The sequence below is a fragment of the Humulus lupulus genome, chromosome 3, assembly GCF_963169125.1.
Source record: "Humulus lupulus chromosome 3, drHumLupu1.1, whole genome shotgun sequence".
In the NCBI taxonomy this organism is placed as follows: Eukaryota; Viridiplantae; Streptophyta; class Magnoliopsida; order Rosales; family Cannabaceae; genus Humulus; species Humulus lupulus.
In genome coordinates, this window is record NC_084795.1 from 68336540 (window position 1) to 68360828 (window position 24289).

The 24289-nt window shown below is 33.3% G+C and overlaps 1 long non-coding RNA gene and 1 other non-coding gene across 2 annotated transcripts; one reads left to right on the top strand and one right to left on the bottom strand.

Annotated features, from left to right (window-relative positions):
• Positions 1-3060: 3060 nt before the first annotated feature.
• LOC133822794 (uncharacterized) lies at positions 3061-4035 on the bottom strand. Its single transcript, XR_009888036.1, has 2 exons — positions 3413-4035; positions 3061-3326 (listed from the first exon to the last, which is right to left on the bottom strand). It is a non-coding gene; the product is annotated as an uncharacterized LOC133822794 (long non-coding RNA).
• A 16166-nt stretch (positions 4036-20201) lies between these two features.
• Positions 20202-20308, top strand: LOC133828030 (small nucleolar RNA R71). Its single transcript, XR_009890676.1, has one exon. It is a non-coding gene; the product is annotated as a small nucleolar RNA R71 (small nucleolar RNA).
• The last annotated feature ends 3981 nt before the right edge of the window (positions 20309-24289 follow it).

A 24289-nucleotide genomic window follows, 5' to 3' on the forward strand; every position in this document is an offset into this window, starting at 1 on the left:
TAGATCTTATTTATATGATTTTTTTGTTTTTTATTTTCATTTTTATTTGGTAGATTTGTATTGGGCATATGATTGGTTACATAGTTAATTAGCTTTTGGTTTTTCGTATGAAGCCATTGATGAGGATCATATCATGAAAGGATGATCCTTTTTTCCTTCTGGGCTTTGTAATTTTTGGCTATATACTGTATAGAAACTATAGTTTTACTTATTAACATGTTTGTATTCAATTCAATATGAACTAAAAGTTTAGAAACTGTTATTATCATATATAAAGTTCAAAAGAATAGTACTTGTATATTTCCAAAACATCAAATCCAATATTTCGTTGTTTGCGTAAATCTACCTTCTTTTTCTTTTTTCTGGGCTCATATCATTATCTAGACCAGTTAATTTTGGTGTCACTCTCTCAAATATTGACCATGGTGTGAAAAAACCCACCTTCTTTTACTTTTTTTCTTTTTTGTTTTTAAATAATAAATATAAAAATTAAAGAGTCAACAAATGGTAGCAAAAATTAACATCAGTTGGGCTCTTGTGTAGAGTAGAGTTAGGTGATTTGGCCCACTGTTTCTGGGTCTTCTCTTCCACAGAGAACCAACCAACCAATCCATTTTTCGATCTAAACCAAATGCGACTTTTTCTTGTTTTCATCAATGGATGGGGTTTGGTTAAATGGCTTTTTAAAGGCCTAATTAAAGCGAGTGAGACCAGTTCATAAAGGATCATAATGTTTGATGGTATATTTTGCTAAACTGCCTAAAAATAAATAAATAAATAAATAATATAAATAACAATAATTTTTTGTTATAGTATTGACAACCTCAAATTAATTAGGAGAATAAAAAATAGAATTTTGAAACTGCCACATGACTTGAAAATATAAATAAGTCCAAATTCGGTCATAAATGTCAAACTCTATCATTCAAAGTTTTGTCATCTGTTTCCAGCTCTGTTATATGTTATCACCATTCCTTTTATTTTATTAATAAATCAATTATCAAAGGCTCATTTGTCAGCTCTCACCATAATCAGATTGTATTAAATAAATTTAAATTCCTAAACGACCTTTATTAAAAATGTAGCAGGTAAACCAAAAATAATAATTGTGTATAGACCAATAGCAAGAAAAGAAAGAAAGAAAAAGTAAGAGAAAATATATATAATATTATTTTATATGGACATGCATGCCTTCCATATTGATACGTGCACGGTTTGGAGTTATTATATGAATATATACTGCTATTTGAAAACGAAACTAATAATTTTACTGATTGCTGGGTTTGAAATGGATTTGTGATCATATTCTTTATGACAATGATTCAATGAATTCCACAATATTAAATAATGATAAACAAATAATTCAAAGAACCAAGTCTCAAATGGGCAAGTTTTTAAGCTAAAATTAGATAAAAAGTGAGAGTGGCTTATCCTATAAAAACAGTGTAAAAGCTTTGGAGTGTTTTAAGGCTACACTCTTTTTTGGTGTGCGTATCAGATCAATAATTGCCCGAATGGATATATATTGCAACTTATGATTCTACACACACACACACACACATATATATATATATATATGCATATCAATATCATATTAAAAGTACACATATATAATGCTTAATTTTGATATATGATAATATTACTTTTGAAACTCCATCTCATTAATTATTTGTAAGTATTCTTTTTAATGAGTAATGATTGAGAAACAAATTCAAGTTTATAATTATAATGTGGTATATAGCAACTAATATTTTCTAATAAAAGTGAGACCTTATTTATAATTAAATTATAAAAATAATAATATAGACACAAAAATAATTACAAGTTATATATATATATATATATATATATATGTTCACTAAAACTATTTCGAATATACATGTATTTGGTATTGTCACATTGTTTTAAATATAATTTTGGCCTCTCGGACAGTCACTGTGACTCTTTAATTTTAATCATAAAAGCACATGATTCTTTGTAATACAGTAATAGTGTGGTTATTTAACCTTCTAACAAGACAACATTTTATTAAATTTATTTTTAATTCAAAATGAAATAATTGGTTGTGGAATATCGACGATGACTTTTCAATCAGCGCAGCTTATAGCATTTTTGAAGTTGCAACCGTGTTTTCTTTCTCATTGTTAACGTGGTTAATTATATAATAATAATGGTTTGTCATACTTTAAAGTTTTCAATTAATAAAAAATAACAGTGTAAACAGAAGACCAGAGGTGAAGTGTTATTCTTTTTTTATTTATTTTAAATCTCTGTGAGTATATGTAATTTAATTTTAGCTGTATAATAATTTGCACACAGTATAAACTTATTGGGAGTAATGAAAATTGTAAGGATTGTTTTTTTTTTTCCAAAAAAATTTGGTATTGAAAATGGTGGACGTATAGATATATATAGCTTAACTTTAGATAATATGAAAGAAAATAACATGAAGTCTCTTATTTAATGTGGCGTCCTTGGTGTTAGCTTAATTAATGAAGTTTTCATTTCACGTTTTTTGCAGCTTCAACACATGGATGAACACTATTATTTTTATTTTAAGGACATTTTCTATTAATAATTCACTCTACTAGTAGAGCTTAGATATAAGCTCTATTGATAGAGTCTACGTTTTGTTACTTATTGTATGTAATATTGTCACTATTATTAAGTTTTAGTGAAATATGTTAAATATTGTTATTATTATATTTTTTTTGTGAAATCTGTTAAGACACTTTACTTTTGATAATTAAGAAATTTGAGATATGAATAGAAATCTTTTGTCTCTAAATTAAACAGTTCCACTACAACAAAAATATCTTTTAGCGACACTTTAAAATTGAAGCTAAAGCTAATAGTGTTGGTTTTGCAATCGACACTGAAATTGGTGATGCGATTGAGTCTTGATTTAGTTTCAATGTGAAACTAAGTATTATTAACATCGCTTTTGAACTAACACTAATATATATATTTTTAAAATAATATATATCAATATTAAAATCAATTATCACATATTATATCACACATTTAAACAAATTTTTTACATTCGAACATATTAAAATCAACCCAAACAAAATTCAGTTTATATCCAATACGCCAAAGCACACATTGTAATCAACCCAAAATAATTTTATCGCTCATTCAATCAAATTTTTACGAAACATAATCAAATCTAAAAACAAAAACCAGTTAGAAATAAAATAATTTAAAAAAACTAAGCGAAATTAGATCTGTGGAAAATCTAGTTCTGCCACACTCTCAGGCACTCCGCCACTCCATCAAACAGCCCCTTGCCTTCTGCTGCCCGTCGAACAACCTTTGTGCACCTCCTGCAATCCAAAATAGAGAGGGCGTGAAAGAGCGATTGAGAGAGACATAGATAAAAGAGAGAGATGTGAAATTGAGAGAGGCTAACCCAGAGGAAAGAAAGAAAACTTATCGAGAGCACCCATGGCCGTCCCACGTCTTATCGTCGATTTAACTATTGATGTCGAGCCCCTTGCCTGTGCTTGCCCTGAGGATGTTGAGCCAAGCCAAATTATTAATGTTAGCTGTTTAATAATTTTGCAAACAGCATAAACTTATTGGGAGTATTGAAAATCGTAAGGATAATTTTTTTTCTAAAAAAATTAGGTATTGAAAATGGTGGACGTATAGATACAGCTTAACTCTCGATAGTATGAGAAAATAACATGAAGTGCCTTATTTAATGTGGTGTCCTAATTGGTGTTAGCTTAAATGAAGTTTTCATTTCACGTTTTTTGTTTTAGCCCATGGATGAACACTATTATTTTCCTTTTAAGGAATTTTTTAATTTATTAACTCTACTAGTAGAGCTTAGATATAAACACTATGGATAGAGTCTAAGTTTTGTTACGTATTATATGTAATATTGTTATTATTTTATTTTTTTTAGTGAAATCTGTTAACACACTTTACTTTTGATAAGATATATGAATAGAAATTTTTTGTCTCCAATTTATATGTTTCTACCACAACAAAAATGCATTTTGACGTTAGTTTATAACTGAAGCTAAAGGTAATAGTGTCGGTTTTGCAACTAATAATACTGAAACCGGCGACACGCAATAGTCTTATTTTAGTATGAATGCAAAATCGACGCAAAATGTGTTATTAGCAACATCGTTTTTGAATTGACAGTAATATAATTTTTTTTTATGAATAATATCCATATTAAAACTCAATTATCATAGATTATATCACACATTTAAATTACAGATTAAAATCAACCCAAACAAAATTCAATTTATATCCAATATACCAAAACAAACATGATAATCAACCCAAAAATTTGTTGTCACACATTCAATCAAAAATTTACACAACATAATCAAATCTAAAAACAAAACCTAGTTAGATTTTTTTAAAAAAAAAAAAAAGAAAAATCACATATGTGAAAAACTCAGTTTCGCCACCTTGTCAAACAACCATGTGTCTCTGGCCGCTGCTCGTCGAACAACCCATGCACACCTCCTGCAATCCAAAACAGAGAGCGATAGAGATAAGAGAGAGATATATGTGAAATGAAGAGAAGCTAACCCAAAGGAAAGAAAGAAAGAAAACTTACATAATAATTAATATATGAGTAATGTTAGATACACATTCAAAATACACATTATAATATGACATCAATCTTAACCATTTAAATATTTTCATGTGGGACCCATCCTTTTCAATTATATGGCTAGAATTGATGACACATAATAGTGTGTACTTTAATGGAGTGACAAATTGGTGATGCATGACTAAAATATAGCACATTCACTACTACAAAACTAAGTTTTCCCCACACCCAACCAAGACAGTCAACTCTATTGACTGTCGTAATTGTCCAGCGCAACTCTACACCAACAGTTAAAAATTGTATGCATAGGGACCAATGCCAACAGTTAATCTGTCACCGTTGCTTTCGATATTTAAAAACTGTCGCTATTGACCCTAATGCGACAATTAATTTGAGAGCAATGCTGACAATTAAAATTTTTGTTGTTGACCTTAACGCTGACAGTTACTTTGACACCAATACCGACAGTTATAAACTGTTGCTATTGACATCAACACCGACAGTTAATAAAAGTTCAATACCGACAATTGTAAACTGTTGCCAAAATCTAAATAAAAAACTTAGAATATAATTTTAAAATTAAACTAAACTATGTAAATATTTTCATAAAAAATATTTATTAATTAACAACTTTTAAAACTAGATTTTCTTTTATTTCTAAAATTTCCTAATATTATTAATTTTTGTATTTATATGTTTAGTTTTATAATAACTTTTATATCTAAATTTAAATTATGATATAAAGAACGATACTTAAATTTGTTAGTATTAATTGAAATTGAGTTATTTTATTAATTGGTTAAACATTCTAAAATAATTTTTAAATTTCTACAAATTTATTTTGCAATTTTTTTATTATATTGTATTTTTAAAATTTATTATATTTTATTTGAAATAATAATTCTTAATACAAAATGTATGTTTAAAATATTAATTTATTTTTTAAAATGTTGGAAATTGTATTTAGTACAAAGAAGTTTGAAAACTATAAAGATGTTATGATATAAAAAAAACTTAATGTTTTTTTAACATATTTTGAAAATTATTTGATAGGTTAAACTTTGAGATAATTTTAAAATGCTACAAGTTTATAAATTGTAATTTTGTTTGTTATATAGTATTTTTTATAGTAAACTAATTTTGGATGTTTTAATCAAAACATATAATAATAATAAAAAAAATAATTATATATATACTTATTCCGAAATTATTTTTTTAAAATAAAAAAAAGGAAGAAAAAAAACCCCAAGCCCATAGACGCACCAAAACCCTTTCGTATCCTTCTCAGTCTCCGTATTTTGTCCTCCCGTTGCCTCACACCCTTATCTCTATTTCCCTTGTAAATCTCTTGCCTCCTCTCTCACCTTCTTCTTCTTGGTCTTGGTAAGTTGATTTTTCTTCTTCGACGGCGACGGGCCACTGCGGCGGGTGAAACGGCGATGAGTTTGTAGCAGTGGTGGACCCGGCGGTTCGTAGTAGTGGCGGGGGTCAACGAGTTTTGTGATGCCTTTTCTTTCTCTATTTTTCTTTGATTCAATTTTAATATGAGTGTATATATATATTTATATATCAAAGAAAATGTTGAGATAAGGGCATAGGAGGAGCTCTATATCTTCATAATCTAATCAATTAATCTTTATTTCTCCTAGTTATTCCAAATTCGAAATTAAATGATAGATATCTGCAATACTATTATGTGTAATTGGAATTAGATAAAGTAAGGTTTCATATTATAATATTAAATGACTTCATGTATTGATTAATGTCTTGAAATCTATTTTCTGAGTTGTAACTAATAAAGACGTAATACTATTTCTGGGTAACTGAAATGATATATATGTATGTATATATGTTCTTGAAGTATGACGTTGTGAGCATTTCTGTACATATATATATTCATATATTATATACTCTTTAATATATGTTAATTCTCTTGTATTCTGTTGGAAATTAAAAGAAGCTAAAACATCAGCTCCACGTCATCATGATAATGAATAGAATATAAGGTGCTTACCCTGATGGTTTGCTGGTTCTAAAGACGTTGAGTTAATTCATGGTTTTATAAACTGGGATGGTGGTTGATATTAACTTATTAGTATTACAGTAGTCTATGGACAATTACATGGATTAGCGTGTCACAGTGTTGAAAGCAACTGATTATACTAGGTGTTATTTAATGCCTCTTTCTATTTGTTTAGTTGATACTGGAGAAGAGTAGTGAAAAGATCAATTTGTGTTTATTTATAGTTTTTAGATTTGTACTACTACAAAAATTACATGATAAGTTGGTTAAAAGCTGACTTTTGAATGTTCATAAGTCGGTTAAGAATTGATTTCTTATGCACTGACTTATGATGTAAAAACATAGTAGGTCGGTTGGCGCCAAACCGACCTCTAATGTAAGACATGGTAGGTCGGTTGCGCATCGACCTCTGATATAAGACATGGTAGGTCGGTTGCAATCGACCTCTGGTGTAAAACAGGGTAGGTCGGTCAGCAACCGAAGGTCAATGGGGCACACCAACCTCTGGTGTAAAACATGATAAGTTGGTTCCCAACCGACTTATGGTGTAGACATTTATTGTCAGTTTTAGTAGAACTGACTTATAGTGTTTTTTTTTTTATTAAAAAGTATATTATATGGTTTTCACTTCTTTTTATTGATATATCTGTTGTATTTTACTGTATGTACCATGTGTGGAAACTACTAAGACATAACCACTATCTTTTGTGTATACATGTATATAAAATAATCAAATTTTATTATTAATACTTAGAAAATCTGAAAATATGGGATCCCATTGTTCATATATAAAATAATGAAGAAAATAAAATCTTTAATTAAAATTTAAATATTTCAACGTACTAAGTGCGGGAACTTTAAATATATAATTCAAAAGACTCAAAAAAAAAAAAAACGTCATCCTCGATCGATCCAATCGATAATTTCTTTAGTCCTCGCCCAATCCACAAGCCAAAGTTGCCTTGAATCTATCCTGTCTTTCATATTCATTTTCTTGCACAATTTAAATAAAAAGGAATGAGCATAATGCCCACTAAGAAAAAACTAATAAAACATGAAACATAAAATAGGCTTCAATATTAATAGTCCTTAACTCATTATCGTAGTATGTGATAAAAACCGCTATAGTCTTCTTATTTTAACTATTATTTTAGAGGTAGGTTTAGACACAACTATAGTCTATGATAATAATAAAAATCTTGGGATTTGCTATCTAAGCAACCATATTTCCCAAGTGACTAAAGACATAAAAAAACATACAAACACATATCACATAAAATCTAACTTATTTTCCTTACCAAAATTGAGATATTGGAGACAAGTGCGGGATTGGAAATTCCTAAAACCAAACATTAAAAACCATAAGTTTCCTAAAGAAAAGAAGATCTAAACCATCAGAATAAAGACTTACCAAAAATCTTAAGTTTCAAAGAAATCAAGCACCTAACCGAAAGTCATTATGACGAGTTAGGATTTGAATTAAAGGAGAATAATAAGAAGAATAGGAATAGACTAGATCTGAGGATTAAGAGTACCTTAGATAGCTAGAGCTTCGATCTATACCACAAACATTGAAATCACACTATAGCTTACTTCCCAAGTGTTTAGAAAAGTTTATATTTGAAAGCTTTATCCCCAAAACCCTAGTGTTTTTCTCTAGAAAAAAAATGGCAGCTTGGAGGCTCTGAGAAGTGTTTGAAAAATAATGCAAATGACTGAGTCCTATTTATAAGATTCAAGGAGTGAAACTAATTCCCATTAAAATGAATAAAAATGGCTCTTTCCGCTCAACAAATGCTCAGAACTTGGTCAAAATCATTAAAGAACAAGTCTAAGTTGAGGGCTGATTCTAGCTTTGGATTTCACAGAGATTCAACTATGGCACACACAGTCGATATATCGCCTGCCCAATTTTTCCGAGGGTCCATGGTTTCGATCATGCAAAGTGGACGTGTTTTTCCGTATCAACATAAGCGATATATCGCCCCTATAGTTGCGATATATTAGCTTGCGTGTATTTACTAAACTACGTTTTTGCACATTTTAAGTACACTTAAGGCTGTTTAAACCACTTTGACTGATTAATACTAGATCCTAGCATCTGAGGGAAGTATCTAGACTTCCTAGACTTATCTTTGATTATTTTTATTCATCTAAAATCCTTAAATCCTTAATAAATATACATGTGACAATTGTCACATTCTTAATTATTCAATTTAAATCTTAGGTTATAATAAATAATATTTTTAGGACCAACTACATTAATTAAACCTTATGATAAAATTAATATTTTTACAATATAAGCTAAACTTATAAAATTCATAACTAGCTTTACGAGTTTCCAAATAATTCCCGTCTTGAACCAATATTACGAAAATTAAAATACTACAACATAATATAATATTATCTAACTAAGTATAATTCTGAGGCACTACATATATGACTATTGAGTGGGCAAATTTTTTGAACTTCACAGTTTTATAATGACTTGGACCAGTAAATTCGGCTCTTTATTGTTGATGATGAGGAATTTTTGCATGTTATAGAAAAGTAACCTTAAAAGTTGATGATACGAAATTCATTCATTTGCACAACTTTTGATTGCCAATTTTCAATATCAACCTTTTAATTGTATTTTGTAAAGCTTAATGGAACGAGTAATAAGCATTTAAGTCTTTTTGTGGTGATCATATATTTGTTTAGTGAGGTGTAATTGTTGGGGTTTTATGCTCTAATTAAAACTCAAATTATTTGTAATCTCATTTTATTATCAATAAAAGAATATAAATCATTTTTTGACTTGGTCAATCACTTTGCTCACATATTTTATTTTCATGATTATTTGTTTAATATAAACTTCTATTAAATCTCGAGCATATAGCTAATCTTATTTATAGTGACGTAATCACAGTGAAATATAAATATGATTATATATTCAAAATAAGTTAGTCATAAGATTATTCAGTGCACAAGATTTACACTGACTTGCTAAATTACAGTGTTATGTTCTTTCCAGAACATTAGCAAAGTACATAAGATCGGATGTATTTGTTACATTGGACTGGACCGATATTAACAGTTGATAAGAAAAGTAAACATACCGTTATTATCTATTCTAGTCATATCATATAGTTGACCATATGTCAATTCAATCTCAATTTTGAGTGGTTAGTATTTTCACTGATTGTATTATTTGAGTTCTTTGACTTGTTCGTTACCAGCTTACCCTACGGACTAGCACATACTTACATCTTGGGAACTCGGTAGTATAATAGAGTGGGAGTGCTAATCATAGATATGAACATCTATAGCTTCTGATGAAGAAGTAAAACGATGGTTTCCTTTTAGTTTGGTTCAAGGTGTTAAATGATAGAGATCTCTTTTCAGTAATTAAATTAGTTTACTGAAATATCATTTACAAGGAACTAAGTGTTTTAAGGATAAAATACAATGAAGGGTAAAACAGTATTTTAGTCCTATATCATTGTAGACCGTCTATAGAGGATTGAGTGATAATTATGGTTGTAACGATGGATAATTAATAGCGTATCTATATTTATTATAGAGCGTTCTATGAAATCAAGAGTGCAATTCCAAGTCTATAGTGGAGTCACGAGGAATTAATAAGTTAGTAAATTTATTTGTTAGATTTATGATAACTTATTGGAGCTTGTTTCATAGGCCTAGGGTTCCCATTGTACCTTGGATAAAATCATCTAGATAGTCTCAATTAATTGATTTAATTATCAATTAGAATTATCAAAGTTGACTAGGTCAATTTTGGATAGTTTCACAGAGTTATGTAATTTTGAGAAGAAAAGAGAAATTAGGGCATATTTATTAATTAAGATAAATTTGTATCTAAATTAATAAATAAGTTTAAATCAATGATTAAATTATAAATAATTAATTTGATAAATGATTTAAATAATTATTTAATTAATTAAATCAATAGAAAATAATACATGCCTTGATTTTAAGTCAAATGGGCTTATAATCAAATGAAAAATTTCACGAGCCTAAAGCCCATGATAATTTCGACCTAGGGCTTCAAATTGGCTATTATTTTATTGATTTTTTAATTAAATTAAATGACCTAATTGAGTCTATAAAAGGAGTGCTTAGAGAGAATTGAAAACAAAAGACGACAGATAAGTTTAATCACTGGTTTTCTGATAGTTTTAAATTCTTTCTAAACATAAGTAATTTTCTAAGCCTCTTATTATTCTTTTCTCATCTTCTCTCTGTATCTATCTCATGTGCTGAGAATTACTATCACTAGTCTAGGTGATTCTAAGGATACATTAGAAGATTGTGAAGAAATTAGAAGAACAATTCAGTTTCTTGATAATACTCTGTGACAGAAAGGATACAAGAGTTAGAGAAACTGAAGGAATGACTCTTTCATTCCGCTGCGTATACTGTAAGTATTCTTATCTTTGTTTCTCTTTGAATTCAATTTTAGAAACATGTTCTAGGTTATCTCATATTAATTTGTTTAATATAGATCTACATGAAAATAAATAAAGATCTTATATAAGTTTCCCAACGAGTAATTTCTTCCATACTATATTAAATTATTATCTAAACTAGTTGTATTATATGTGTTATGAATACAAAGTTGATAAGAATCTAAAAAGCTAATCAAACGTGACCTTTGTGACTAAAATTAAAATGGTCGTTGGCCTTATATATGCAATTGTTGTTATAAGCAGTGGTCTATTAAGATTCGAGTTTTTGTTTTGTTTTAAATTTGAGCAGATTTTTTTTTTTTGGTTTGCAATGTACTAATTTTGAAACTTTATGTGATGGTTTAAACTAAGTTTGTGTCAGTTGATAGAGAAACTTCTACTGATTATTGGCAATTAACTTTGTGTCATTTTGTAAACTTATCATTGCAGATGGGATATAGCCATATTGATTACACTCAAATTCATGGGATGATCATATTCTTCTTTCGTGGACTGCTCAATTTTGTCCGCTGTATCTTTTAAGAGTAAAGGAAGTCTCACTCTCTGAAAGTTACAAAACTTAGGCTTGGGATTCAAGCAACAAGATTGTAAGGCGTATTCGTGTCAATGGTGGAAGTTATATATGAGTTGTTATAATTGTTCTTTATTCATTTTGATGTTTATTTGTTATTTTTGGATAATTTATTGTGTAAATATGAGTACAATTTGTATATGTGAGTTTGATTTTGGAAAATTAATAAAGATGTATTTTTAGAGTTATTGAATGAATTCTTGGTTTGAGATTTATATTATTGTTTTATCTTTTGGTATTCTCATGGGTGATTCAATATTTATGTAAGATTTAAAATATATATAACATGAGTGACAACATTTTAAAGCAATTTTGTTGTTGTTATTTTTGATGTATTTCTTAGCATCGTTGTAGAGAGCAACATCGAGAGTTTTTAACTGTCGGCATTGCCAGTAACAACGACAATTTTTAACTGTCGACGTACCTATCCCTATAACAGTATAGGAAAATACGACAGTTAGTCAACTATCGTTGTTGCTCAATAGCGACTGTTGACCGCGTTTTTGGCCAACGTCGTGAGAACGTCAAAAACGATAAAACCTTCAAGATAATTTAAACGACACAGACGATTTTGAACAGAAAGTAAATAACACAGCAATTTTTATAGTGGTTCAGCCCCAATATGTTGGTAATAGCCTAATCCACTTAGAGTTGTTATTTATAGATCTGTACTCAAGATCAGATGAACTGTGCCAACTGAGTTTCTTCAGTACATATTGCAAAAATACAAGAGTTCTTTATGATACCAGTACTTTCTCTCTCTAGAAAACTCAGACCTAAAATTTCCCCAAAAGTCTCAAAAGAGGAAGAAGAAGCCCCTTTCTGATCCCATAAGCCATATATTTATAGGCTTAGGATCATACATCTGATATCCCCTAGAATCGGGATATTTTATTACATTTATTACATTTAAATTACAAAAAACATTCAAAATGTAACAAAACCCCCAATTTGTGGGAAGAATGAGAGATTCCCGCGCGTGCCAAGACCGGCTCTTGTTGAAGCCGTTTCTGGGAATCTTGACTTAGTCCTCCTCTATCTGGTCGACCCATATCTCCTACTGATCACTCATGCAAGAGTTGGTGGGATACATGCATGCTTGACATATGCAAGTGCTGGTAGGACATGCACTTGTTGGTAGGACATGCACTTGCTGGTAGGACATGCATTTGCTGGTCGGATATGTGCATGGTGGTAGGACATGCACTCCTCTCGTCTAACATGGCACTCTCCTCTAGCATGCCATGTCTCTCGTCTAACATGGCACTCTCCTCTAGCATGCCATTTCTCTCTTTGGACAACCATGCACTTGCTGGACATATGCATAAGGACCAGACCTTTTGGGGTCTCCTCGGACCTCACCCTTGGGGTCTCCTCGGACCAAATTCTTGGGGTCTCCTCGGACCAAGGTCCGACCACACCTCTTGGCTCTCCTCTATTGCCACATCATCGATCTCCAATTTTTGGGGATAACAGCGACAATTAAAAACTGTCGGGAAAAATAAATTTTGTAGTAGTGATTCTACAAAAAAAATAGCTCCAATGGTGTACCGAAAGATGTACCAAATTTAGCAACGAATATTGCATGAAGTTTATTTGGAGCATCATTAATTAATTACTTTTTTATTTACTTTTATGCATTTTTAATTATTACTTTTATTATAGCATTCAATGTAATTCAAGACTTATTATATAATTAGATTTTTAGATAATAATAAATTTAAAAGGAAAGTTATTACATTTTTTTTATATATTTGTAATAAATATTAAATAAACATTAATGAAAAATTCATATTTGCATCAACTTTTACAATGATGCATTGGAGCAGAGTTATAAAAGTTTTTCAAATATATCATTTATTGACTTTTGTGCCAAATATAGCATTATATTTTACATCTCCCGTTGAAGATGGTCTTAAGGTATATGTGATGCTTGTAGGATATAACTTTCTGAACTCATTAATTATTAGTAATTACCTATTTTAATGAGTTAATGCTAAAATATAAAAGTTTATATAATTAATATTGTGATTTATATATATATATATATATATATAACAACTAATATCTATATATTTATATAAAGTTGGACTTCTAAGTAATGAGGTGGTAACCTAAGCGTTCTCCATTCCACATTATCTAATTTTTTTTTTTCCTTTTTCTATTTCATTTTTCTTTTCTTTTTAAAATTTTGGGTATTATGGAGCACTCCCAACAGAGGAGGGTAAAATAGCTAAAATCTAAAAGTTGAGCTAAAAAGTGGTAAAATAGTGCTCCAACAGAAGAGCTATTTTACAAAAAAATTTATTCTTTAGCTAAATGTAGGATCAACTATTCAATTATGTAAAAATATTTTATTATTTTTTAAACTCCCACTTATTCTCTCTCATTCCCTCTCCTTCTTAAGGAGTGTTAAAGAAACTCTCTATTGCACTCTCTTTTACATTCTCCTTCATCCATGCATGACATGTGGATACAATTTAATTTTTTATATTTTAATATTTTTTCAAATCATTAGTGGAATCCACGTATCATTTATTGATTTAAGAGAGCACGAAAGAGAGTGTAAGATAGAATGTATTTAGCGTTTCTCTTCTTTTTAATGTGTGTAAGATTTCCGTTAATTTTTTTTATTTCGATTTTAAATAGATACATGTTAGGTGAACTTATTATGCCTACACATAGGTTTTGTTGACGCAGTTTTTCGTCAACTTAGATATGAAGAGCACTAAATACAGATACAAAAAATAGAAGAATTCAAAGACTTTTTACGTGGTTCAGCAATTAAAATCTGTCGAGTCCACGAGTCACTATTATTACTCTCACTACTATCTCAAAGCTTTTTCAGAATGCAATTTGGCAAAGTATTCCTCAGTCCAATTTGTCCGTCCATACAAATGAATCAGACTAGGCAATTTATAGACTTGGTCATGAGAATATATTCCTCTGATTTAGGGAAGTTACAATCAATCATATTAATTTGAAATAAATATAATAAATTCATAGATTACATAATATCCCACGACAATAGGGATATAATATCTACTAATAATGAATCCCTATGGAATAGGGATTTCCTAACAGCATTCCTGCATGCAAAATGCATCGCTCAGCTTGATCGTATTGCTGACTTGCTTTCGAGACTGATCCAAGATTTGAGCTCACCGTTCCAGTTATAACCTCCTCCTCATCTATTAATTTCATCGAGTACGTTCCTCGGAGAAGGTCGGTAATTTCGAGCCTACAACTCAGGCTCGAACGATGGGACTCATGCTCGAGTGCTAGTAATATACCTATAGGTAGACTAGAGTGTTGATAGTAGATATGGAACCAATTAATAATTCGCACAAGTGTTTTTATAGTATCAGTATACACGAGCTTAACTATTTCGAGTTTAACTATTTCAAGATTAATAGTTTCAAGCCGACATTTCGAGGCTATTCCTTTTATTCTAGAAATTTGGGTGTAATATTACTCCCCCTCAAAAGTGTTGGTTCGAACCTCTAAGAAGGGAAATTTTGAACTTCACCTTCGAAAAATGTGCCTATCCACCGAGTGTGGACACACGTCACTAGGGGATTTCTCACCAAGAGTACTTGAGTACCCTCCTATTTGCACATGTCCTTTCCTCTTTCCATTTTGCTGCCAGTTTTTTAGAATTAAACATGGTCCTTTGGATCACCTTTTAAACCAAATCAAGAGTTCAAAACTACCCACCCTTTGACTTTCCTTTCGTCTATATATATACCCCCTTCTTCCCCATTCTTTTTTACTTTGGTACTCTCACTTTCAGAAAAAGAAAATACAAACCAAAAGCAAACACAAACCGGATTTTTCTTTGCATGTTCTCCAAACCACAGAAACAACACAACCTCAACACATTCGGCTCAGCGGGATCGTTTTTACTTCCTCTTTTCCTGTCAACAATCCATTCCTCTCCACGACCGACTTTGTGTAAGTTTTCTTAACCTTTCTTTTTCTATGTACCATTCTTTTAGTTTTTTATGCATGAAATTTTTTTTCTTGGTTCTTGTTGTATTATCTAAATCTTCTCTGTAAATGAGAGTTTTTTATTTGTATAGGCGAGTGTTGATCAGAAACAAACTCTAGGCAAACATTTTGGTAAAAATAGATAAAAACGAAAACTTTTTGTGATATTGGGTATTAGGATATGGCTTGAACGTAGCTTAAGAAAAAAAAGTTTTGGATTAGGGTTTTAATGCACACATCCCAATAGTATCTCCTTTTTGGGTAACTGGTCACTTTTTTCCTAGAAATCTGTGATACTTTTAAGCTGACAATAACTGCCCCACTCTTGCATGGGTGCACCCTCGATGCCCCGAACTTTATAATAGTTCAGTGTTGGCATTTGAGTTAATCAAACCATTTTCGAGCCTTCAGGATCGATTAAGGCGATCTCGTTATCTCGAGCTTGCAAACTCGAGTTATCAAGATCTTAACTTTTCCACTCTTTAAAATTGTGGGTCCTCACCTTTTCCTTTCTTGTTAGATGTTGCAGTCTTCAGAGAATCAGTGGGGGCCCGAGCTTGCCATCCCTTACCACCTGTCATCTCCTCGACCTGAATCGCCATTCACGCTAAATCAACGGTTAATCCGTGAGCATAAGGAACGACGCGAACGAGAAGATATACGAGCCTGTTTTCGACGTCAGATCGACGAGGTCGAAGAGAGGAAGAGAAAAACACTTTGAGTTGTGGTATATCCCGATCTGGACCCTGAGTTCTGGCCATTCCACTAGACCCTAAGCTTAGAGTCACCTAGCCTACCCTCCCGACACTTTTTCATTTAGCCTAATGCAGGCTTCATCAAATCAATTGTCCACTACTCCCAAATCTCTCTCAATCTCAGTCTCGAAGAGTTCTTTCTTCGAGGCCAAACACTACCAAAGTACCATCACTTCGACTCAGCAAATTTCTGAGCTATTATCCTGCCATAGGATAAAACTCTCTGGCAAGTTGGTATGCCATCCCGCCAGCTCTAATGAGAGGAGTTGCTTCGCCCCTACCGAGGGCGATCCCAAGAGGACGGTTAATCTTGCAACCTGGAGTCGCGAGCACCTGCGAGTTGGGGCCTTACTGCCTCTAAAGACTATTACCGAGACTTCCTAAATTATACCGGTATCGCCCCATTCCAACTCCAAACCAGCTCGTACAGGGTCTTGACCGCTCTTAGATCACTATACCAAGAGATGAAGTGTGAGGGGCTCTCGGCACACGAGATCCTCTATCTCTTTTGCCTTAAAAGTAACCCTTCCCGAGCTCACGACGCAGATGGCTTCTAGTACCTCTCAAGCTATCTCAAGGAGAAGTGGTTATTTAAGGATATCCCCAACCAACCTCCTAATTTCAAGACCATCTTTTTCTGGTCGGACGGTCTCGCTCCCTCTCGCTTTTACTCTTTCCAGCAAATTCATAAGTATTTCGCCATGCTCCTTATTGATTATCTTTTTCTTTCATTTTCAAGCTCACATTTCTCACTCAAATATTGCTTGTAGACCGTCCAAAGCCTACATATGCCATGAGAGAACATAGGGAAGCAATCCTCAAGCTCCCTTATGGCCAACGATCCATTAGCTATCTCCTTCACGAAGACAAGCTCCGACTGTGTGGCCTTCTTAAGGAGGGCGAGTCCACTGATGACTCAGGCATCTATAAGTACGCGAGGTGGGAAGACGTCCTAGTGCCCACAAATAGGCTCCCCATGAGAGGAAAACACATGGGCTCGAGCTCGCGTGGCCCTATACCACGTCCAATCGAATCCTCATGTTCGGGTAATGAGGCATAGGACGAGGCCTCAGCGAGCTCGTCTGAAGGAGGTAAAGTTGTACTCGACTTATCCCACTGGTCTCCCACTTTGCTTAGACACAAACCCAACACCATAGTTTTATTTAATGATCCCTGGAAAAATTTCCTGGATTGGTCAGGGGTAGATTTTAAGGTTCATAGGTTCGATGGCTGGTTGGGGAAATACCAAACGATGTATAGTTTAAATGAGGTTTGGGATGGGATAGTCGTACAATACGAAACCAAGGACTATAGGGACCTCTCGAGGATGTCCCCTACATTTAGGGAGAGGACTCCATTAGCCTCGCCAAAATATGGGGGTATTTCCTGGTCCCCTAGCTCTTGTTCAGAGGAATCCTCTAGTTAGGTTCCTAATACTTTGTCGTTTTCATTATTAGACTTGTGTATTTTTTCTTCTCTTAATATAATTGATCTTCTCTTTTTCTTTTTAGGCGAGATGGATTTTGATTTGGAAAATATCTTGGGGATGGCTCCTAAAGCCCGAGGTAGTAAGCGAGGACACGTTGAGGGGTAATTTAGTCATTTTGAGGTTAGGACAATATATTGGGGATGGCTCCTAAGGAGCCATCCCCGAGCCTTGGTGTAAAACTAGTCAAGGCATCGGAACACACCGAGGGGTAATTTAGTCACTGGTTCTGGGTAGTTCTGGAGTTCCAAGCCTAGTCTAAGTCTACCCCTTAGCCTCAAAATGGCTTAATTACCCATATGCTAACCTCAGTCCCTTAAATCCCTCCAAGGGCAATCCCGTCATTTGCCTCACCCCGCTAATTCCTCGAGTGTTCCTATAATTCTCCATTAAATCCCCGATATACTTAAATAATCGCTAAATAACTACCCGTTACTAGGTAATCCCAAACACGTACTATATCCCCAAAATACCCCTAGACTCACCCTGAGTCGGGTATTCAACTCTGTTGTGACTATTTTGCTATTCCGCTCCATAGGACCAACTTGAATCACACACCACAAATAAATCTCCACAATACTATGGTCTCAAGCACAACAAACATATAATTTACATTTATGCCCTCAATGAGACAAAACTACAAATATGCCCCTATTAACCAAAATGGGCACACATTCATATTTAACTCAACAAAACATGCATTTCTAATAACATAATCATTTAATGCATGTAATAACATAATTAAATTAATTATTGCCCTCCCAGCATGCTAATCAAGGCACTAAGCTTTATTGGCAGATTTGGGATGCTACAACTATCCCCTCACAAAAATTTCATCCACGAAATTTACCTGAATAGCTCGGGATATTGATCCCGCATATGGGAATGTTTGCATCTTCCTCCATGTCAAGAATTATGAAATCAGCGGGGAAAATAAATTTACCAACCTTCACCAATCCATCCTCTATCACTCCACGAGGATGCTTAATGGAGCGATCCACCATCTGTAAGGAAACCGTTGTAGGGACATCTTCTCCCAATTTTAGCCTTCAAAAAACAGATAGAGGCATTAGATTCACACTTGCACCTAAATCACATAAAGCTTTTGTTTTGACTAAGCCCCCTATAGAACATGGAATATTGAAACTACCCGGAAGCTTGGGAGGTACTTTCTTTTACAAGATTGCACTGCACTCCTCAATAAGTGCCACTGTCTCATATTCCTCCAACTTCCTTTTCTTGGCCAAAATATCTTACATGAATTTAACATACCTTGGCATTTGCTCCAAGGCCTCCGCAAATGGGATATTGATATGCAGTTTCTTGAATATTTCAAGGAACTTTGAGAACTGCTTATCAAGGTTGTTCTTGCAGAGCCTTTGTGGATAGGGAATCTTGATGTGGTGTTCTATGCTCACTTGTGGTGTAGCATATTTGGTTGGGAGGTCTTCAGTGACCTTGTTTTCACCTTGCTTCTTTTCAACTGCGCCCTGTGCCTGTTGATCTTGAACCTTGTCTTCATCTGACTGCTCCACACTTGGCCCTTCATATTTCTTCCCACTTCTCAATTTAATAGTCTGGCACTGTTCTTTTGGATTTAATTCAATGGTGCTAGGTAGATTACCTTGAGCTCGGTTGGTTATCAGAGTAGCCAATTGCCCAATCTGGTTCTCCAAGTTCCTAATAGAAGACCGAGTCTCAGCCATAAATTGATTAAGGACATCTGACTGAGCATCAAGCTGTCTAGTAGGATTTTGCTGTTGTTGCATGGGCGGATGGTAAAACCCAGGAGGTGGCTACTGAAATGGTTGTTGTGACGGCTGAACTGAAGACTGGCCTTGTTGATCATTCTTCCAAGAAAAATTGGGGTGATTCCTCCAACCCTGGTTATAGAAATTTGAATAAGGGTTGTTATTATTTTGACGAGGAAAATTCCCAATGGCTTGAGCTTGTTCAAATGGCATATTATTGAAATCCACGTATTGACATTTTTCATAAGCATGAGGATCCCCACATAATTCACACATAGTCTGAGCTTGCATCATGGGGGCGGCCATTGTACTGCCTTGCAACTGCTTAGTCAAAGCCTCAACCTGAGCAGTTAACTTAGATATTGCATCAATCTCATGCAAACCAGCCACTTTCTTTGACTTACCTCTCTCACTTGACCACTGTTGATTATTAATGGCCATTTCTTCTAACAAATCATACACCTCATTGGCGCTCTTCCTCATAAATGTCCCACCAGCTACTGCATCAATGAGTGTGCGAGTGGTACCACACAACCCATTATAAAATTTATGGACTAACATCCATCTCTCTATCCCATGATGCGGGCACTTCCTTATCATATCTTTAAATCTCTCCCACGCCTGTCATAAAGATTCATTATCTAGCTGGTAGAAATTGTTGATCTCCCCCCTCAGCTTAGATGCCGTAGCTGGAGGGAAGAACTTGGAGAGAAACTTCAGTGCAATATCATTCCATGTATTGATTGACTTAGGTGGCAAAGATACCAACCAACTCTTGGCTCGCTCCCTCAGAGAAAATGGAAATAACCTGAGTCTGATTGCATCATCACTAACTCCATTCATCTTGAATGTCTGTCAGAGCTTAATGAAGTTAGCAAGATGCATGTTTGGGTCTTCGGTTAGTAATCCCCCAAACTGAACAGTGGATTGAACCATTTGCAAAATGGCAGGTTTTATCTCAAAATTGTTGGCATCTATAGCGGGTGGTCTGATGCAAGACTGAACCCCTGTAATGGTGGGCAATACATAATCCCTCAAGCTTCTGGCTGATTGATTCAAGCCATTAGCTTGGTCTTCAACATCACCCCCATTATTACCATTTGTTGGATCCGCCATTTCTATTTCAACCCTTATTTCACTTTCAGCTCTTCTTTCCAATCACTTGCTCTTTCTGTTCATTCTACAGGTCTTCTCTATTTCAGGATCAATAGGCACTCTTGCAGCAAGTCCTAGACATCGCATAAACTACCTATACCTGAGATGAGAAAAAATTAGACAATGACAGAATTAGTGAAATTTAAAAGAAATACCAAATTAGAATAAAATTCAATTATTTCAATATTAGCTAAAAACAGTCCCTGACAACGGCGCCAAAAACTTGTTGTGAAAAATCCAACATGCAAGTATACGTATCGTTTCCCAAGTAATAACTCACGTGAGTGAGATCGTTCCCACAAGGACTGTAGCTAAGTACCAATTAATTGAATTTTTGTTTCTATTTGGCTATCGAAAAATGTATTGTTTAAACTAAATAATCTAAGCAATAAATAAATAACAAAACAATAAACAAGATTCAATCAAGAAATGAAATATAGGGAAATTAATTTCAATTGCTTCCACTTCCTATTTCAATAATGAAAAATAATTTTCCTTCTTCTAATGTGATGGCAGATTATAAAATTACCAATATTCTTATTAAGACATAAAGGTACTAAATTGCAAGGCAAAATACTGCATTTTTGAGATAAATTACACAAGCAATCAGCATTAAGTAATAATCTAAAGCCACACAAGCTACACAAATAATTTCATTTTGCATCAAAACTTATGTTTATTCAATTAGAGCATTCCTAATATTCACTTTTAAGATTTCATATTAGAATCATAGATCATGTAATAGTTGGCCAATCTAAAACATGTATTGAGCACAAATATGAATAAATCATATATCAATAGAAGAAAGAAAAATATCGAAATTGCATTAATCCATAGAAAGCTTCAGACAATCTCCATTAAAAACCCTAAATTGGAGTTTAGTTCATAATCTCCATTAACATGTTCTTAACTGATTTAAAAACAAACATAATCAAAAGAAAAAAAATAAAGAGAGAAGAGAAGAATTAGTTTGGGATTGTCATGATCCGCCAATGCTTCCTCCCATCTTCTTTTTCTCATTTTTATAGGTTTAGAGCAGTCTGAATGTCTCCAAAATTGCGTCTCCCTCTCATTAAAACGAAGACCTAATTCTATTTTTCTCCCAAAATGACGAAATTGCCCTTAAAATTTTGACATCTACGGACATCAACGCCGCAGCGCCAATTCCTGCGTCGCGGCGCCACTCTGAAATTGCGACGTCTCAGCTTTCTGGAAAATGGGCTCGCCGCGGCTCAAATACATGCTAGCGCCGCGACCCTAATTCAGTCTGGGACATCAGCCCCCAATCTGTAATCATTCATCGCCGCGGCTGTAAAACGCATTAGTGTCGCGACCCTAATACAATTTCAGCAAAATTTGAATAACCCTTCAGTTTAGCATATTTTCTCCACAATCCACTCACAATGCCCAAAACATATGCTTAAACGTGAAATCAAGCAAAGCTAGTTTAAATCCGCTCCAAAAACACACAAACCATGAAAAAGACAATGATCAAGACACTTAAAAAGTAGGCTAACCTTAGCCTAACAAACTCCCCCAAACTTGTTTCTTACTCGTCCTCGAGTAAGGAAACGACACATAATATTAAAACAAATAGACATGACAAGTTAAGCCTCCAGTCTTATTTAAAGCATGCCGTCATCACTCCCAAAACTTCAATTGTCGAACAACCAGAATTTCAATTCAATAACTCCAACAATTAATCTGAATGCCTCATTTGGAAATTAGATTATACCTTGCAAATAACAAATGAATAATTAGATAACACCATACATGCCCCACTCATTCCAACAGTCCACTAACCATTATTCAATAAGCTTGCACACTTACCCTTCTCCACTAATGTCAACAACAAACGTTATGGAATCAAAAGGACTTCAAAGGATCATAACATTTTGGCTTAGGTAAAGGTAGATAAAAAGATATTTAGGCTTCATTATACCATAACCACATCAAAAACCAATCAAACAACCCACATTGCATTCAATTACCATCCCCTAATTCAACCACTTTCCATCGATTGAGAACTCATAATTAATGCTCCAACATCACTTTATTTAATTATTTATCACTTTTTTTTTGTTATTCTTTTTTTTTAGAAGAAAAATATCAAAATTTAGTAAAGTTGCAAGTACTTTTACATTTGACACTTGTCTCAATCGAGAAATTACATCGTTCACCCATCATACAAACACTTTTTACCCAATTACAATTCGTTCCCCTAAACTTATTTCTAAGCTTATGGCATAATTCACATGACAGGGAAAAATAATAATTGGTACATTTGTGGCTTAATGAAGTGGTTAAACAATCAATCAAACAAGTTAAGGCACAAATAGGCAAACTAGGGATAATAATGATAAGGGTAAGCTTGAAAGGCCCAAACATTCCAAAAGATTGCCTAAATCATATTCCAAAACACATGTCATCAAGGATTTCGTCTAAAAAGGCAAGCAATGCAAGTTCTATCCTATTCATCAATTCATACCGTAAACCCAAGTAAAACATGTATAACATAATCCAATTATTCACATTTGCAACATATACTAAAATTTCCAAAAGACATTAAAACTAATCCAAAGAGTAATCGAATCAAGCACACGGTTAAACACAATCTACATTTTATAAGTGACAACAAACGACAATTATTCATATCATCGGCTTAACTTTTGACACACACAACAACTAAAACAACAAAATTTTAACTAAACTAAACTAAAACAGAAAAGTAAGCCCCTCCCCCAAACTTTATTTCACATTGTCCCCAATGTGAACATGACAACCCAATAGAAGAGAACTTACCCAAATGAGCCTTAAAAGGAATTCCCAATGTACCGTCGTGGCTCCAGTCTTCAGTGCTGCGGCTCTAATGTTTTTTTTTTCACATATTGCACGATTCAACATTACAATCCCAAAACTAAAAATAACTAATCAAAGTCTAATTAAAAATCAAAACTGAAAACAAAAACTAAAAATAAAATAAAATAAAAGTAAAAAACCAAAATTTTCATACTTCAAAACTAAAATTAAATTAAAAGATTTGGGGTGCCTCCCAACAAAGCATTATTTAACGTCTTTAGCTGGACGCTCACTTCTCTACACCTTCAACTTGGGTCAAGTCCACCCCTTGCATCCTTGAGAGCCATCATGTCATACGAGGAAAATTCCATTCTAATGTTGAGAATATTGAAATTATCCCCAATGTCATCGAAACCTTCAAACTTGCCACACAATAATCTTTTCATATGACGTCGAACTGTTTGAAATCATTCTTTGGTCTTCTTCTTCTTTTTACCATTTGATTCTTGACAATCATTCACCACATCAACTCTACAATAGGTAGGAATTTCAGTTGCAGCAAAGACATTAAAACTTATTTCCTCATTTTGGACTCGCAACCTTAACTCCCCCTTTTGTACATCGATTAAGGCTCGTCCTATGGCTAAGAATGGTCTTCCCAAAATAATGGGAATGTTTGCATCTTCCTCCATGTCAAGAATTATG